Source organism: Schistocerca americana, chromosome 4 (assembly GCF_021461395.2).
Source record: "Schistocerca americana isolate TAMUIC-IGC-003095 chromosome 4, iqSchAmer2.1, whole genome shotgun sequence".
NCBI classification, from domain to species: Eukaryota; Metazoa; Arthropoda; class Insecta; order Orthoptera; family Acrididae; genus Schistocerca; species Schistocerca americana.
In genome coordinates, this window is record NC_060122.1 from 449,350,358 (window position 1) to 449,368,345 (window position 17,988).

At 45.0% G+C, this 17,988-nt stretch overlaps 1 protein-coding gene and 1 long non-coding RNA gene across 2 annotated transcripts in view; one reads left to right on the forward strand and one right to left on the reverse strand.

Moving 5' to 3' along the window:
• Nucleotides 1–17,988, reverse strand: part of LOC124612239 — a 234,963-nt gene that overhangs the window by 170,007 nt on the left and 46,968 nt on the right. The gene's annotated exons all lie outside the window — the stretch shown is intronic.
• Nucleotides 1–17,988, forward strand: part of LOC124612240 — a 46,065-nt gene that overhangs the window by 11,632 nt on the left and 16,445 nt on the right. The gene's annotated exons all lie outside the window — the stretch shown is intronic.

Consider the following 17,988-nt stretch of genomic DNA (forward strand, 5'->3'; position numbering starts at 1 on the left):
GCAGTTAAAATTGAAAAATGTAGTCTTCTCTGGTGAGAACTGGCCCAAGCTTCCAGCCTCCTAATGGCCAGCAGTAGTTGCCCCATTTATGTTGTGAGATCAGAGGAACAGTAGGAGTGTCAAGGTCATCCACAAAGATCATTTAACAAGGCTCCTGACTGCAGAGAAGATGTCACTGACAGTGGCTGCAAAGCAAGGTGACACTGAGTACACTGCCTTGAGGGACCCCATTCTCCTGAATGTAGCACTCAGGCAAACTGTCACCAATAAAACTGTGAAAGCACCAATCCTCGAGGAAGGGTTGGATTAGATATGGCACGTTCCACTTAGTCCTCATTCATGAAGTTGGCAAAGAATGTTGAACCTGCGAGTGGCGTCATGTGCGTTACCAAGGTCAAAAAGCACACCAACCAAATGGTTTTGGAATAAGAAGAATCCTGTACTGCTGTCTCCAATACAATTAAGTTGTCAGGGGTAGAACGGTAGCACTTGATACTGCACTTGGAGCACCACAGGTGACCCAGGGGTTCGAGGAGCCAGATGAGGCAGTGACTGAGCATGTGCTCAAGGGTCTTACCCATACAACTTGTAAGAGCTACACTCCGATAACTGATGGGGATGATACAAACGTTTCCGGGTTTCCATAACTGAATTAGCATTGACTCCTTCCACACTGTGGGGTACTTCCTATCAAACCAGACCTGCAGCAGCCCATTGGATCACACAGGCAATATGGTCCACCATCTCCTGGGCACAACCTTGTTGTTCAATGATGTCCTGCTGGCTGTATCACAACCAGATTGTCTTTCAAACCACATCCAATAGGCCTGATGTACAAAGCATTGGTCTAATCATTATTAGGAAATGCTGGAACAAGTGTTCCATTGATGATAACACAACAGATGAAGGCCATAGGGACATAGATATTGACATCTGTGACATAAGTGTTGACAGCTATGACCCTATAGCAGTGACATCCAGTCTGCGTGTGATATTCTTCAGTGCAGTATTGATCTTGAAGACCTGAACCATTGGGTAGTTGTCAACAACAAAGAACCAATTTCAGAGATAGAAAATGACAAGGACATTATTAATGCTGTTCCAAATAAGTAGTGATGCAGTCGATGATGAGAATGATAAAGCTGAAGAAGAAAGTGTAGATGATGATCCCAGTACATGTGAAATATTGAATAATAATAAATAAAGTGACTGTGTGGATGGAGGAACAAAGTGAACCAAACCAAATCGAGTTGTTGCACTTGAGGAACATAAAACTTTCACCAAAGAAAGTTGACTGACTTCTTTAAAGCAGCAGAATAACGATGTACTGTAACTTGCAGGCAGTGTTGTAGATTATCATACTGTATTTTATAGTGATCTTTATATACTGCATTGAAACTTGTGTTATTGTTTGGGCGACATTTCAGTGAAGTTTGTCTAATTGTTGTACCCTGTTTGGCAAGTTTCTGGAATGTTTTACTTTTAATGTTCTTTGAATCTTAATACAGTACAGTATCTGTTATATTGCATTATGCGTTCTTCCTAACTTTCCATATGTAGTTTGTCATTATGTGGCTCACTCTCAATATTCTGCGGGTACACTAAAACTTGGAAGTAAAGCATGCCCTCCGACAACAGTGTTATATCAGGCTTCTACTGTACATTGTTGCAATAAGTTTATAATAGGTTAACATGGAAGTAATAAATGTCCTGATCATGAGCATTAACTGCTAGTGTCAAATTCAGGTTCATCTGCAGTTGCAGTGGTGTCTGTTTCAAAATGTGATGCAGAACATTTTACAACTGTTTAAATGTAATGCAATTAGTTAATGAACTAGCATTATGTCAATCACTGAAATTTACTTCTGCTTCATGAAGATGATAGATTGGATTTGCCATGTCATATATCATGTGACACTAGCTTTTGCAATCGTACTGGAAACAGTTGTGGACCTTTGCCACTATTACCATCACTATGAGTTCCAGGTGTATCCGCCTGCTAGGGTGTGAGTGTTTGAGTGTGCCAAGTGTAGTGTCGATGGGTGTATGTACTTAAATCAATTACCAACTGTAGCAGTGTGACCCTGCAACTACAAGCCACTTGTAGAAAGCATGCACGTGAGACAGTCTCCGCTGCACCATCTACCGATGGCTCGTATACGCACGGAACAGCACTGACTTACTATCGCTATGTTCTTTTACTTTGTATTGCTTACATCAGCTGTTCTGTGTATCACTTATGTTGCACCTTCTGTATGGATCTTTTGTCACGTGTGGTGTCACGAGAGTGTTATTTCCGTTATCGCTCAGCTGTTTATGAATAAAGCCACATTTGTTTTACTTGGTTCAGTTCCATATACACTCCTGGAAATTGAAATAAGAACACCGTGAATTCATTGTCCCAGGAAGGGGAAACTTTATTGACACATTCCTGGGGTCAGATACATCACATGATCACACTGACAGAACCACAGGCACATAGACACAGGCAACAGAGCATGCACAATGTCGGCACTAGTACAGTGTATATCCACCTTTCGCAGCAATGCAGGCAGCTATTCTCCCATGGAGACGATCGTAGAGATGCTGGATGTAGTCCTGTGGAACGGCTTGCCATGCCATTTCCACCTGGCGCCTCAGTTGGACCAGCGTTCGTGCTGGACGTGCAGACCGCGTGAGACGACGCTTCATCCAGTCCCAAACATGCTCAATGGGGGACAGATCCGGAGACCTTGCTGGCCAGGGTAGTTGACTTACACCTTCTAGAGCACGTTGGGTGGCACGGGATACATGCGGACGTGCATTGTCCTGTTGGAACAGCAAGTTCCCTTGCCGGTCTAGGAATGGTAGAACGATGGGTTCGATGACAGTTTGGATGTACCGTGCACTATTCAGTGTCCCCTCGATGATCACCAGTGGTGTACGGCCAGTGTAGGAGATCGTTCCCCACACCATGATGCCGGGTGTTGGCCCTGTGTACCTCGGTCGTATGCAGTCCTGATTGTGGCGCTCACCTGCACGGTGCCAAACACGCATACGACCATCATTGGCACCAAGGCAGAAGCGACTCTCATCGCTGAAGACGACACGTCTCCATTCGTCCCTCCATTCACGCCTGTCGCGACACCACTGGAGGCGGGCTGCACGATGTTGGGGCGTGAGCGGAAGACGGCCTAACGGTGTGCGGGACCGTAGCCCAGCTTCATGGAGACGGTTGCGAATGGTCATCGCCGATACCCCAGGAGCAACAGTGTCCCTAATTTGCTGGGAAGTGGCGGTGCGGTCCCCTACGGCACTGCGTAGGATCCTACGGTCTTGGCGTGCATCCGTGCATCACTGCGGTCCGGTCCCAGGTCGACGGGCACGTGCACCTTCCGCCGACCACTGGCGACAACATCGATGTACTGTGGAGACCTCACGCCCCACGTGTTGAGCAATTCGGCGGTACGTCCACCCGGCCTCCCGCATGCCCACTATACGCCCTCGCTCAAAGTCCGTCAACTGCACATACGGTTCACGTCCACGCTGTCGCGGCATGCTACCAGTGTTAAAGACTGCGATGGAGCTCCGTATGCCACGGCAAACTGGCTGACACTGACGGCGGCGGTGCACAAATGCTGCGCAGCTAGCGCCATTCGACGGCCAACACCGCGGTTCCTGGTGTGTCCGCTGTGCCGTGCGTGTGATCATTGCTTGTACAGCCCTCTCGCAGTGTCCGGAGCAAGTATGGTGGGTCTGACACACCGGTGTCAATGTGTTCTTTTTTCCATTTCCAGGAGTGTATTACTTGGTTACTACACAATTTGTGATGATTTTCGAATGGTTTCCACATGTGCAGTTTTCAAATGTGGTTTCATCAGGTTTAGTCCTTACAGATGTCATGCTACTGGCCCGGACTGAACAGCTTGCTTTGACAGTGATCACTTTGTCAGCTTCCATTAACAGACAGGGTACTTTTCCACCAATCTATCCACTCACTTTTCCTCAGTATGACGATTCAGCTGAAGATTGGAAGCTTATGAAGAAAGACTCGGGCAGCATTTTTTGGCTTTTGGTGTGACAGACTCGAATTTGTGGAAAGCCATATTCCTTCTAAGATGTATCAATTACTGTGTCAACTTTCCCCTTTACAAGAACTGGAAGCTCTCATTTTTGATCACATGAGCAGTATACTATCCAACTTCCATGACAAATGAATGCATGTATTAGTGATGCAAGTTGAATTCCACTAATGCCACAAGAAACCAAATCAGTCACACAGGGCCTGGGCAGCCAAATTTCAAGGCCTTAGCTGTAAGTGTCATTTCGTTAATGATGCCCATGATTACTCTCATGCAAGACTCTATAGTGTATGATGCAATTATCTGATTAGCTCCAGACAAGGCAGTGAGCCAGAGGGCACTACTCTGTGAAAACACCCCACTGGCAGAAGTTTTGCAAATAGCACAATCTTTTGAAGTTTCTTGGGCAGCGGGTGACCAAACTCAAGCATAGGGTGATGTGGCAGTGGTGTCACAAAATGTGCCCACTGGAATGACAGATAGCTTGCACAATTCCACAAAGAAGCGGCAGTAAACATGTGGATCCAACACCGAGCAGACCGAGGCCTGCCCAAGCAGCTGCGACCACCACAGTGGCAGTGTCAACATTCTCTGTTTCTGTCTTGTCCTTTCTGTTTTGCACAGCAGGGACATTTGGCGTGCCCTGACTGCTGAGATATTTATAATGCTTGCCAGAAGAAAGGCCACATCGCCTCCGTGTGTCATTCGCTGAAGGTTGTTCAGGATATGGGCATAGTTGTAAACTGTCTGATTCCACGTTGTTTGTTGACTTAAGTGATTTTCGTCAAGTGCTCTGGCTATAGGCTGACACAGGTCCTACAGTGACATGACCGAATTCTCAAACCTATGTGAGTCTAGATTCACCACCACTGACACTGGCCACTTGGAAGCTGATCAGTATAACAAATAGGACATTGCTGTTGGGACAATTTACGGCATCTGCCTCTTACAAATCAGTGGTTCATTCCATTACTTTGTTGGTGGTTGCTGCTGCTTGAGAACTTGTTCACGATGGACACATTTTTGGCATTTGCATTTTTTTTATCACCAACTGAGTTCACCTTGTGTCTAATCAGGTATCATAATCTCAAGTGGAAACACTGTGTGAGAAATCTTTGGACTTGTTTCTGGAAGGTATTGGGTGTGCTATGAATTTTTCTGCTCACATTTCTTTGGTTTCCACAGCTCAGCCTCAATTTTCTCATGCGTGACCCATTCCTGTCGCCCTGAACGATCAAGTGAAAGCAGAACTGGACAGACTTCAATCACTAGGAGTGGTGCAACCCGTTATGGCTAATAAATGGTCGTCTCCGCTGGTCATAGTTTGGAAGCTGTTGGGAAGCTTTGTCTCTGTGGCAACTTCACTACTACTGTCAACATGCAGCCAATAGCAGATATGTACACTCTCCCATGCCAGGATGAACTGTTGGTGAAAATATTGGGTGGCCAGTACTTTTCTAAAATTGATTTGTCTGAAGCCTATCTGCAGATTCCTATGGACGAAGAGTCTCGGTGGGTTCTGGTTTTGAATACTCCTTTTGGTCTATATACATGTTTATGCCTTCCTTTTGGTGTGGTTACTGCCCCAGCTATTTTCCACCGATTTTTAGAGCAATTGACTATGCCTGTCCTGGGTTGTGTTAACTATCTAGATAATATTGTTTTCAAGGGCTCCTCCACAGCCAATAACTTGAAAAATTTGTGCACTTTTCTGTCTTACTGGCCACAGGTTTACACTGCAACCTCATGAAACCTGTTTTTTTCAATCTTCTATTGTTTATTTGGGGGTTCGAGGATGTGCAGGATAGGGTTCGCCCTCAACCAGACCACACCTCTGCTGTTATGCCTATGCCTAGCCGCTCACCCATGAAAGAGAGTCACGCCTTCCTAGGGAAAATACAATAAATTACTGCCAGGGGCCCCTCATGAACCATGGACCTTGCCGTTGGTGGGGAGGCTTGAGTGTCTCAGCGATACAGATGGCCATACCGTAGGTGCAACCACAACGGAGGGGTATCTGTTGAGAGGCCAGACAAACGCGTGGTTCCTGAAGAGGGGCAGCAGCCTTTTCAGTAGTTACAGGGGCAACAGTCTGGATGATTGACTGATCTGGCCTTGTAACACTAACCAAAATGGCCTTGCTGTGCTGGTACTGCGAACGGCTGAAAGCAAGGGGAAACTACAGCCGTAATTTTTCTCGAGGGCATGCAGCTTTAGTGTTTCTGAAGAAGAGTAATTTGTTAACATCGAGTATAGATTTAAGTGTCGGGAAGTCGTTTCTGATAGTATTTGTATGGAGTGTAGCCATGTATGGAAGTGAAACATGGACGATAAATAGTTTGAACAAGAAGAGAATAGAAGCTTTCGAAATGTGGTGCTACAGAAGAATGCTGAAGATTAGATGGGTAGATCACATAACTAATGAGGAGGTATTGAATAGAATTGGGGAGAAGAGGAGTTTGTGGCACAACTTGACAAGAAGAAGGGACCGGTTGGTAGGACATGTTCTGAAGCAACAGGGGATCACCAATTTAGTATTGGAGGGCAGCGTGGAGGGTAAAAATCGTAGAGGGAGACCATGAGATGAATACACTAAGCAGATTCAGAAGGATGTAGGCTGCAGTAGGTACTGGGAGATGAAGAAACTTGCACAGGATAGAGTAGCATGGAGAGCTGCATCAAACCAGTCTCAGGACTGAAGACCACAACAACAACAACAACAACAACAACAGCTGCCAGGGGAGGTCACAGTGGCCTAGCTGTTGTGTGCCTTGTTATGCAAGAATGTACCTTTCAGATGGAGTTCGGATTGCAAATGTGCTTTACAGATGTTAAAATCCAAACTGCTCTCAGCCCCTTGAATGGCTACATTCTCTAAATCACATAGTTTTGGTGATTGATGCCTTACAGTGCAGCCTTGGTGCATTCCTAGCACACTGATATGTCAACTGCTCTGAATGACCTTTTGCTTTCGGCTCTAAATCTCTAACTCTGAGCCAGCAGCATTACTCTTAAGGTGGAAAAAGAGGCTCTTGCCATGCTCTCCAGAAATTTCATGTTTTTTGTATGGCTTCAGGTTTCACCTTACTACTGACCATAAATGCTTCCTAGCCCGACAAAGCCGCACATCGCCTACAGTGCTGGGCACTGTTCTCCTACAATTTTGATATCCATTATCAACTTACATCTTAACATGCCAATGTGGATGCTTCGTATCGCCTTCTGTGGGTTCTGATCCCAACTTTGCTTTGCTTTGCTTTGCTTCTCTCGATATTGAAGTCAAGACTTGGTCGAGGGTTTCCCAATTACAAGCTTACGCATGGCAGCTACTGTTGCCGCTGTTATGCGTCAGGTAATTTAGTTGGTTCAACAGGGTTGGCCAGATAAACTGCCAGGTCGGGCTTCAGCCCCCTGCTCAACTATTTTTTCTTAGGGTTTTGCCTCTCTGTTTTTGACAATGTTCTGTTGTTGTCCACTGAAGACCCCTTTCCCAGAGTAGTCATTCCTGCTGAATTAAAGCGTGAGGTTCTACATCATCTCCACCTGGGCCTTTGGGGAGTTTCACACACTAAACTGCTAGCTAGGAGACATATTTTTTGGCCATGGATTGATGGTGATATTGTCCATTTTGTCGTGACTAGTGAGCAGTGTGCCTGACAACAGGAAGCTCCCAGGTTTCTTTGCAGATCTCTTCTTGAATTCCTATTGGCTCTTGGTTGTGGATGCAGTTTTTCACAGTTTCCTTACACTCTCAGGTGTGTTGACATTGGTTAAGGTCACAATTCATACACTTTTGATGGTTTTTTTCCTACTAAGGGGTTGCCTTGTACCTTAGTTTCCAATACGGGCCCCAGCTCATCTCTCACACCTTTCAACTATTTTGTTCCCATCACAGCATTTTCAACTTACATCTTAATATGCCAATGTGGATGCTTCGTATCGCCTTCTGTGGATTCTGATCCCAACTTTGCTTTGCTTTGCTTTGCTTCTCTCGATATTGAAATCAAGACTTGGTCGAGGGTTTCCCAATTACGAGCTTGCGCATGGCAGCTACTGTTGCTGCTGTTATGCGTCAGGTAATTTAGTTGGTTCAACAGGGTTGGCCAGATAAACCGCCAGGTCGGGCTTCAGCCCCCTGCTCAACTATTTTTTCTTAGGGTTTTGCCTCTCTGTTTTTGACAATGTTCTGTTGTTGTCCACTGAAGACCCCTTTCCCAGAGTAGTCATTCCTGCTGAATTAAAGCGTGAGGTTCTACATCATCTCCACCTGGGCCTTTGGGGAGTTTCACACACTAAACTGCTAGCTAGGAGACATATTTTTTGGCCAGGGATTGATGGTGATATTGTCCATTTTGTCGTGACTAGTGAGCAGTGTGCCTGACAACAGGAAGCTCCCAGGTTTCTTTGCAGATCTCTTCTTGAATTCCTATTGGCTCTTGGTTGTGGATGCAGTTTTTCACATTTTCCTTACACTCTCAGGTGTGTTGACATTGGTTAAGGTCACAATTCATACACTTTTGATGGTTTTTTCCCTACTAAGGGGTTGCCTTGTACCTTAGTTTCCAATACGGGCCCCAGCTCATCTCTCACACCTTTCAACTATTTTGTTCCCATCACAGCATTTGTCATGTTACGGCTCCTCCATTCCACTCTCAATCAAATGGCAAGACAGAACAACTAGTGCATATGTTCAAGCACCAAATTAAAAAGTTTGGTGTGGATTCTTCACCGGACGATGCCCTTCTCCATTTCCTGAGCACCAATCGCTTCACGCTTATCGGGGAGTAGAGCCCAGTTGAGTTGGTTCACAGACAGCAGCCATGCATACCTTCTGTGGCCTGCACCCCAACTGACGCAGTCAGGTTCATCGAGCAGCTTCGCGCTGTGATCCCCAGTTTAGGAGCGAGGATTTGGTCACCAACTCAAGTGGATAGGGGTCACTGTTGTCGACTCTCAGGGACACCATCTTTACATCATCTGTAAGGCTGATGGGCAAGTGGCACACTTTGGTCAGTTGTGCCCCGCTAACTGCCAGAAGCTACTGTTGCTGCAGCCCACCCCACGGCTCTCCCGCCTCGAGCTCATCGTCACCTGCTGTGGAGGTGTCTACATCTACACCTACATTTATACTCCGCAAGCCACCCAACAATGTGTGGCAGAGGGCACCCCACGTGCCACTGTCATTGTCTCCCTTTCCTGTTCCAGCCGCGTATGGTTCGTGGGAAGAACGACTGCCGGGAAGCCTCTGTGCGCACTTGAATCTCTCTAATTTTACATTCGTGATCTCCTCGGGTGGTATAAGTAGGGAGAAGCAATATATTCGATACCTCATCCAGAAATGCACCCTCTCGAAACCTGGACAGCAAGCTACACCATGATGCAGAGCGCCTCTCTTGCAGAGTCTGACACTTGAGTTTGCTAAACATCTCCGTAACACTATCACGCTTACCAAATAACCCTGTGACGACACGCACCACTCTTCTTTGGATCTTCTCTATCTCCTCCGTCAACACGACCTGGTACGGATCCCGCACTGATGAGCAATATACTCAAGTATAGGTCGAACGAGTGTTTTGTAAGACACCTCCTTTGTTGATGGACTACATTTTCCAAGGACTCTCCCAATGAATCTCAACCTGGTACCCGCCTTACCAACAATTAATTTTATATGATCATTCCACTTCAAATCATTCCGCACGCATACTCCCAGATATTTTACAGAAGTAACTGCTACCAGTGTTTGTTCCGCTATCATATAATCATATAATAAAGGATCCTTCTTTCTATGTATTCGCAATACATTACATTTGTCTATGTTAAGGGCAGTTGCCACTCCCTGCACCAAGTGCCTATCCGCTGCAGATCTTCCTGCATTTCGCTGCAATTTTCTAATGCTGCAACTTCTCTGTATACTACAGCATCATCCACGAAAAGCCGCATGGAACTTCCGACACCATCCACTACGTCATTTATACGAGGGCAGTTCAGAAAATAACCTCTGATTGGTCACAGTGCGGGTTGTGGGGGGAGTAGCGACGCCATCTGTGCGTTCACGCACTCAACAGGTCAGTCGGCATCAAGCCGTGGTCGAGTGAACGTCGTACCTGCGCTAGTTTAGTTTTTGTGGCAGTTTGAAATGTGTGCTGCAATAGAAAACCCCGCCAAATGTGAAGTGCGTGCTGTGATAAGGTTTTTTACAGCCAAAGGATATTCTGCAGCAGCTATTCATCGTGAGCTTTGTGCCGTGTACGGACCAAGAGTTACGAGTGAAGGAGTTGTCCGTGAATGGGTACGTTTATTTAAAAGTGAACGAGAAAACATTCATGATGAAGAGAGGAGTGGTAGACCATCACTGGTGACTGACGAACTCGTTCAGACAGTTGATGCAAAAGTTCGTGAAAATCGACGTTTCTCAATGTCGGAGTTGTCTACTGGTTTTCCACAGATTTCTAAGACTCTCTTGTACGAGATAGTGACAGCAAGATTGGGTTACCGTAAGTTCTGTGCACGATGGGTGCCCAAAATTCTTACCGACCACCACAAAACTCAAAGAATGGCCTCTGCATTAGACTTTCTGTCACGTTATGAGGACGAAGGAGAACCATTGTTAAACAGAATCGTGACCGGTGACGAAACCTGGATTAAGTACGTGAACCCTGAGACAAAAGAACAATCAAATATGTGGGCACATTCAAATTCGCCTACCAAACCAAGAAAAGCCTCGCAAGATTTTTCTGCCAGAAAACTGATGGCAACGGTGTTTTGGGATGCCAAAGGGGTGTTGTTGGTTGAATTCATGGAACGTGGTACGCCCATTAATCAAGACGTGTACTGTGAAACAATAAAAAAGTTACGACGGGCTATACAGAACAAACGCCGTGGTATGCTGACTTCCGGTATCGTTTTTTTGCACGATAACGCCCGTCCTCACTCTGCTCGCAGAACAACGGCCCTTCTTGAGTCCTTCAAGTGGGACGTTATCAACCATCCACCTTACAGCCCAGACCTGGCGCCAAGTGATTATCGCCTCTTCATGCATTTGAAGAAATGGCTCGGGTCACAGCGGTTTGATGACGACGAAGAGCTCAAAGATGCGGTCACAGGCTGGCTCCAGGCACAAGCGGGTGATTTTTATGCAGAAGGAATTTCAAAGCTTGTGACGAGATACAATAAGTGCCTCAATCGCTATGGAGACTATGTAGAAAAATAGTGCAAAGATGTAGTTGTAAGATGTATATATTAAAATATTTTTATTTAACTTGATGTATTTTTTTAAATCAACCGGAGGTTACTTTCTGAACGGCCCTTGTATATATTGTGAAAAGCAATGGTCCCATAACACACCCCTGCGGCACGCCAGAGGTTACTTTAACGTCTGTAGACATCTCTCCATTGAGAACAACATGCTGTGTTCTGTTTGCTAAAAGCTCTTCAATCCAGCCACACAGCTGGTCTGATATTCCGTAGGCTCTTACTTTGTTTATCAGGCGACAGTGCAGAACTGTATCGAACGCCTTCCGGGAGTCAAGGAAAATGGCATCTACCTGGGAGCCTGTATCTAATATTTTCTGGGTCTCATGAACAAATAAAGCGAGTTGGTTTTCACACGATCGCTGTTTCCGGAATCCATGTTGATTCCTACAGAGTAGATTCTAGGTTTCCAGAAACAACATGATACCCGAGCAAAAAACATGTTCTAAAATTCTGCAACAGATCGATGTCAGAGATATAGGCCTATAGTTTTGCGCATCTGCTCGACGACCCTTCTTGAAGACTAGGACTACCTGTGCTCTTTTTCAATCATTAGGAACCTTCCATTCCTCTAGAGACTTGCGGAACACGGCTGTTAGAAGGGGGCAAGTTCTTTCGCGTACTCTGTGTAGAATCAAATTGGTATCCTGTCAGGTCCAGTGGACTTTCCTCTGGTGAGCGATTTCAGTTGCTTTTCTATTCCTTGGACACTTATTTCGATGTTAGCCATTTTTTCGTTCACGTGAGGATTTAGAGTAGGAACTGCAGTGCAGTCTTCCTCTGCGAAACAGCTTTGGAAAAAGGTGTTTAGTGTTTCAGCTTTATGCCTGTCATCCTCTGTTTCAATGTCATCATCATCCTGGAGTGTCTGGATATGCTGTTTCGAGCCACTTACTGATTTAACTTAAGACCAGAACTTCCTAGGATTTTCTGTCAAGTCGGTACACAGAATTTTACTTTCAAATTCACTGAATGCTTCACGCATAGCCCTCCTTATGCTAACTTTGACACTGTTTAGCTTCTGTTTGTCTGAGAAGTTTTGGCTGCGTTTAAACTTGCAGTGAAGCTCTCTTTGCTTTTGCAGTAGTTTCCTAACTTTGTTGTTGAACCACGGTGGGTTTTTCCCATCCCTCACAGTTTCACTCGGCACGTACCTGTCTAAAACGCATTTTACGATTGCCTTGAACTTTTTCCATAAACAGTCAACATTGTCAGTGTCGGAACAGAAATTTTCGTTTTGATCTGCTAGGTAGTCTGAAATCTGCCTTCTATTACTCTTGCTAAACAGATGAACCTTCCTCCCTTTTTTTGTATTCCTATTTACTTCCATATTCAGGGATGCTGCAATGGCCTTATGATCACTGATTCCCTGTTCTGCACTTACAGAGTCGAAAAGTTCGGGTCTGTTTGTTATCAGTAGGTCCAAGATGTTATCTCCACGAGTCGGTTCCCTGTTTAATTGCTCGAGGTAATTTTCGGATAGTGCACTCAGTATAATGTCACTCGATGCTCTGTCCCTACCACCCGTCCTAAACATCTGAGTGTCCCAGTCTATATCTGGTAAATTGAAATCTCTACCTAAGACTATAACATGCAGAGGAAATTTATGTGAAATGTATTCCAGATTTTCTCTCAGTTGTTCTGCCACTAATGATGCTGAGTCGGGAGGTCGGTAAAAGGAGCCAATTATTAACCTAGCTCAGTTGTTGAGTGTAACCTCCACCCATAATAATTCACAGGAACTATCCACTTCTACTTCACTACAGGATAAACTACTCTTAACAGCGACAAACACGCCACCACCGGTTGCATGCAATCTATCCTTTCTAAACACCGTCTGTGCCTTTGTAAAAATTTCGGCAGAATTTGTCTCTGGCTTCAGCCAGCTTTCCGTACCTATAACAATTTCAGCTTCGGTGCTTTCTATCAGTGCTTGAAGTTCCTGTACTTTACCAATGCAGCTTTGACAGTTTACAATTACAATACCGATTGCTGCTTGGTCCCCGCATGTCCTGACTTTGCCCATCACCCTTTGAGGCTGTTGCCCTTTCTGTACTTGCCTGAGGCCATCTAACCTAAAAAACCGCCTAGTCCACACCACACAACCCCTGCTACCCGTGTAGCCGCCTGCTGTGTGTAGTGGACTCCTGACCTATCCAGCGGAACCCGAAACCCCACCACCCTATGGTGCAAGTCGAGGAATCTGCAGCCCACACGGTTGCAGAACCGTCTCAGCCTCTGATTCAGACCCTCCACTCGGCTCTGTACCAAAGGTCCGCAGTCAGTCCTGTCGACGATGCTGCAGATGGTGAGCTTTGCTTTCATCCCGCTAGCGAGACTGGCAGTCTTTACCAAATCAGATAGCCGCCAGAAGCCAGAGAGGATTTCCTCCAATCCATAGCGAAACACATCATTGGTGCCGACATGAGCGACCACCTGCAGATGGGTGCACCCTGTACCCTTCATGGCATCCGGAAGGACCCTTTCCACATCTGGAATGACTCCCCCCGGTATGCACACGGAGTGCACATTGGTTTTCTTCCCCTCTCTTGCTGACATATCCCTAAAAGGCCCGATTACACATCTGACGTTGGAGCTCCCAACTACCAGTAAGCCCACCCTCTGCAACCACTCGGATCTTGCAGACTGAGGGGCAACCTCTGGAACAGGACAAGCAGCCATGTCAGGCCGAAGATCAGTATCAGCCAGAGACAGAGCCTGAAACCGGTTCGTCAGACAAACTGGAGAGGCCTCCCGTTCAGCCCTGCTGAATGTCTTTCGCCCCCTGCCACACCTCGAGACGACCTCCCACTCTACCATGGGTGAGGGGTCAGCCTCAATGCGGGCAGTATCCCAGGTAGCCACAGCTGTAGTCCGATCGGGGGATGCGTGGGACGAGCTGGCTGTCCCCGACAAACCCCCATCCAGACCCCCACAGTGATGCCCATTGGCAACAGCTTCAAGCTGTGTGACCGAAGCCAACACTGCCTGAAGCTAGGAGCGAAGGGATGCCAACTCAGTCCGCATCCGAACACAGCAGTCGCAGTCCCTATCCATGCTAAAAACTGTTGTGCAAAGAACGTCTGAACTAATCTACAGAGAGCACAAACAATTCGACACAAAATTTAAACAGTTATTGAAATACAAGATTGCCTAGTAAATGCAGTAATGCTGCTACTTGAGCACTGTCGACACACTGCTTGGCGGCACAAGGAGACTACCCAATTTTACACTATTCAGGTGCTAAAGCGCGATGCTACAACTCTCAAATACTATAATACGCTCAAAATTTATGAATTAAACAATGCAAGTACCCCAAAACACGCAAAGAAATTAAGAATTAAACTATGTAACAAATAAGTGAGCTAAGAGTATACGACTTGCTGCTGGCAGCTGCTTATCCAAAGGCGGCTGGGAGTGTCCTGTCCCATTGGTTGCCTCTTCCACATGCAGCACTCTGAGGTTCCAGCTTTCTGGCACCGGGCACGGGTCTGTCTCCAGCCTTGTGTCCATTGTCACAGTCTGCTGTCGGGATGTCTCCACAGGCTCCTTCACCATCATTGACTCGGCCATAGTCACCCGTGGGTCCAGACCCACCTCCTCCACACTCGGACCTGTCTGCTGATGACATTGCAGAGATGGCAACAGCACCCTACTCCCCAGTGCTGTCATCAGGCACTGCAAAGGCCCACCACACTTGGGTGTACCCGCGTTTCTGAACATTCCAGCCCTATGCTCCCATGCCCACCCGGCACATCGTCTTGCCCCTGCTGTCAGCACCAGCTGCTGCTGCTCCGGAGCTGACAGATGTGTCTCTCATCGGGCCACCATCGTCTCCTTCGTCACCTGGGTGGGGTCTTCGCACTAAGGGGAGGTGTGCTGTATCCTGTTACTAGTGCGTGTGTTTAAGTGTGCCAAGTATAGTGCCACCATGTGTGTGTTCTTACATCAACAACCAACTGTATCAGCACAGGCCAGCCATTGGAGGCTGCCTGTAGGAAGTGTGTACATGGCATGGTCTCCACCAGACTTTCTACTGGCAACTTGTGCCTATATATGCTTGGAACAGTGCTGACTCACTCTTCACTATGTTCTGTGTATTGCTTGAGTTGGACATTCTGTATGATTCTTTTGTCTTGTTGTGAGTGGAGTCATGAGAGGCTTATTTCTGTTATTGTTCAGAGATTCATGAGTAAAGCTGTATTTGTGTTACTTGGATCAGTTTCGTGTTTTACTTGGTTACTACAGTTCCTCATGGAATAAGATAATTTATCCCACTATAAGAAATCTAAAATATAGTCTTTCACTGAATATAATTAGAGGTGCATGTAATTATTATTTGTAATATGCAACATTAATGGCTGCAGTATTATACATGATTCTGAATTCTCACACCTGCATCCACTTAACTAAATTTGTAACATGAGATATGATACAACAATATACACTTGTATTCTCCGAATTCTTTCCAAAATGCATGGAGGGCATTTTCCCAAATACAAACAAATGTAATACGTATTTATTATATATCTGGTTGTAATTACATTCCCAAACTAGTATATGACACTACTTCCATGCAGAAGCAATTTTTTTCACATGAGTGTAAAACATACCTAAGTTTTCTCCACAGCCTTCCTAAGTTACAGATGAGTCACAGTTAATCACAGGGAGTTAGTCTCAAGATATTTATTAAACACCATGGTACTTAAAGTCATGACATTTTTGATTATTTCATAATCATAAATAAGCACAAAACCCTCAAGTACTGAAGTGTTACAGAAATGACGTGATGAAGTCGCTTACTAGCAAAAACTTATATAATATCTAAACTAAAAACAATGCGACAGTTCATCCACCATGATTTTAATTTTCTGTCCTTTTTCCACCATTTTTATATTTTGACATGACGACGTGCAACTATCTCTTATGGCGACAGACTATTCAGACGACTAGCTTTTATTTTAAAAAATAAATTTAAACTATGCATTTCTGTTTTGAACTTAATGTTTTAATAGTAGTGACGCTTTCCAGACAGCACTGCTGCTTATGGGGGAGTGTATATGAGCATCTACATTCTCAGATGCGCAAAGGGGTGGTACACTATTAAATGTATAGTTACACAATTGTGTGGTCCTTTGGACTATGAAATGCTGCCACTAATGAGATTTATCTTGTAACGTTCTGTAGGGTGTTGTGTGCTTCCATTTAACCCATCAGACATGAGAAGCAAGATTAAATTCATGTCATACAGACAATAGGTAGCTAGAACATGGCAGAGCCCTATAAAATTGTAATACCAATGTTTTGCTGACTTCCAGGTCACACCATTGACATTTCAAAAATGTTAACAGCTCTGCTGATGATGAAGCAGTGAAGTAACTCTCTCACTGGATATGACTTCCTGCTTATTAGCTCAACCCTCAAATATGTAAAGCAGACCACCAGTTGCAGGTCACGACAGAAATGTTTCAAGTACATTTTTTTTAAAAAAAGGAAAACCAAAGGTCAGTATTCTCTGTTGATAACACGCTTCCTGAAAACTGTTGCACGTGGCATGAAAGTGCATAAATCAGGAAAACTAGTAGAAAACAGAAATTATCTACAAATAACAACTGAATATTTTTCCTAAATACTTAAACTTTCCTCCAAGGATTTTTCTTTCCTTCTTAAGTATTCCACATACGAAGGTAATGTCTTATGAAGCCACTATTTTCATCCTGTTCCACCACACTGAATTCAAATCTAAATTCTGAAATACAGATAAACGAGTTGTGTTCAAAAATATTTATTTATTCATCAATATACATATTCTCCCCTTCGAAGTAATCCCCCTCAGATGCAATACACTTGTTTCAAAGCTTCTTCCAACCCTTGAAGCACTTCTCATAAATGCTTTTTGGTACAGCCTCGAGTAATTTGGCGATGCAGTTTTTATTTCCTCAATTGCTGAAATCTTCATCCTTTCACAGATCTCTTCAGTTTTGGGAACAGGAAAAAGTTGGAGGGGGCCAAATCCAGTGAATATGGCGGCTGAGGCATGATTGTCATGTGGTTTTTGGCCAAAGAATCTCCCAGAAAGCAATGATGAATGAGCAGGTGCATTGTCGTGATGCAAAAACCATGAATTGTGTCTTCACAATTCCGAACGCTTTTTGCGTACTGCTTCTCGCAAACGTCAACGTAATACTCCTTATTGACCATACGACCTTGAGGCAAAAATACGTGATGCACTACACCACGGTAATTGAAAATAACAGTGAACAAAACTTTGACATTTGAACGAACTTGGTGTGCTTTTTTCAGTCTTAGCTCTCCGGGATGCTTCCATTGGGATGATTGGGCTTTGGTTTCGACATCATAACTGCAAACCCATGTTTCGTCACCAGTTATGATCCTTTTGAGCAAATCAGGGTCATCACTGACATCATTCAAGAGCTCCTGAGCGATTCTCATGCGACGGATCTTCTGATCAAAATTGAGAAGTTTTGGAACAAACTTCGCTAACACATGTCCCATGCCCAAAACATCTGAAAATTGCATGATACGAGCTGATCAATATGTCAACATCCTCAGCAACTTCTCTTACAGTAATATGACAATTTTCCAAAACAATTTTCTTCACAGCTTCAACGTTATTATCTGTTTTTGGTGCGTGGGGGTGTCCAGAGCGAGGTTC